This window comes from Diabrotica undecimpunctata, chromosome 8 (genome assembly GCF_040954645.1).
Source record: "Diabrotica undecimpunctata isolate CICGRU chromosome 8, icDiaUnde3, whole genome shotgun sequence".
Lineage (NCBI taxonomy): Eukaryota > Metazoa > Arthropoda > Insecta > Coleoptera > Chrysomelidae > Diabrotica > Diabrotica undecimpunctata.
This window is the reverse complement of record NC_092810.1, coordinates 101,401,649-101,403,675: the sequence shown is the minus strand read 5'-3', so window position 1 is coordinate 101,403,675 and position 2,027 is coordinate 101,401,649.

The window sequence follows — 2,027 nt, the reverse complement described above, 5'->3', positions numbered from 1 at the left end:
ATTCAGAGTACTGTTTACTGATGAGTACGGTTTTTTAAGTGTTGGTGGTGAAATACAGCTCATTTCCTGAGCTAATTCGGAATTAATATCATCCATTTAAATAAACTTTGAAACTAGCCATTAGATCTGAATGCGGTCCTGTATCCAAACTATAACAAGGCAATTAAGTCGGTGCAAAAACAAGAAAGATAAGAAATTCTTGTTTGTATTTAAAATATTCTACAGTTCTTCTTATGTTGTCAAATATATATTTTTGTTTATTACTAATAATTTATGTAGTATAAGCTGACTTACAGAGTCTCTGATGTTACTTCTACCCAGGAACTTCACCAACTCACTCTTGTAATTTTTCAACGGGTATATTTACCTTAAAATTCACTTAACTTAAGACCCGATACTTTCCTATTATACTGGTTAACTTCCAGGTCAGGAATCTCTAGAAAACTTCTTTTAATATTAGGTTTTAATTTACAATTAACTAAATAGATATATTAAGAAATTTGTAACACATATTTTTAATTGGAAAAAAATATGCGACGAGCAGCTTAGTACAATTTTTTTTTTAAATTGTCATTTAGAAGAGTTCGATGCACCTCATTTTTTCGAAAATAAACATAGTATATTTTAATTATTATTTGAAAATTAAAATTTGTTCTGTTTTTTTGTTTCTCTACATGTTTCTCCATTTCAATCAAAACATTTTATAGAAAAATGTTGTGCAGATTATAACGTATATTTTGGTGCCAAATTTCCTAGGTAGCTAACGAGATATAGATCATATTCATCTTATTCGAGGTTTACCGCTCGCTTATCAGTGTTGAACGTATATATATATATATATATATATATATATATATATATATATATATATATATATATATATATATATAACAAGCCAGTCTTCTACAGCTGGCTCCGCTTCTCGCATCCTAATTTCTAGCGTTTTCTGTCGAAGCAATCTTCAGTTGTTAAATCTCTGGCGGTCATTGCATCGTCGACATCGTCTCTCCAGGATCGTCTTGCTCTACCTCGTTTTCTTCTAGTTGGCGGAGTCCATTCTTCTATTTTTTTTTGCCATCTATTTTCAGGCATTCTCTGAAGGTGTCCATACCAGTTAAGTCTTTTGGCTTCGATTGTATCAATTATGTCTAGATCGATTTCCATTTCTCTCCGAATATCTTCGTTTCTCACACTATCAAGTCTAGTGAGCTGGCAACATCGTCTCCAGTAGTTCATTTCCATGGCCTTAATTTTTGATTTGTTTCTTTGGTTTATTTCCCAGAGTTCGGCGCCGTACAGCCCAATACTTTCTATTATTGTTTTATAGATTCTTCTTTTATTTTATTATGTTATTTTTTTATTCCATAATAGTCCGTCTAGCTGTCTGGTGGCTGATCTTGCTTGGCCAATCCTGGAGTGTATTTCTTCGCTACTTCCTGCTTTTGATGTTATTTGGACTCCCAAGTATTTGAAGTTGTCTGTTGGTTTTATAGTTCCCATTTCGATTTGTAGGCTTTCTGGTTTTTCTCCTACAACTAAGTACTCAGTTTTTTGTATATTAATTGTGAGGCCCCATTTGGTATACTCATCTTCCAGTTTTCTAAGCATGTAGCTTACATCACTCTCGTCTTCAGCTAGAATGGCTTGGTCGTCAGCGAAGTGTATCGTGTACAATCTATCATCTTCGAGTGGGATGCCCATATTGCAGCACTTTCTTCTCCACACTGAGAGTGCCTCATTTAGATATATTTTGAAGAGTGTAGGTGCTAGTAGATGCAGCAGCCTTTAGGCCCTTACTAATAGGAATTTCTCTAGTTAATCTATTTCCAGTTTTAATGTTTGCCGTCATATTTTTGTAGAGTTGTTGTACTGCTTGTATATCTTTTTTGCTTATTCCTTGTTTTTCCATTGCTACCCAAAGCATTGAAAGTGGTACACTATCGTATGCCTTTGTCAGATCTATAAAGACTATATGAGTTAAAAGGTTGTGGGCTAATCTTTTCTCGATAACTTGCTTTAGAGAGAAT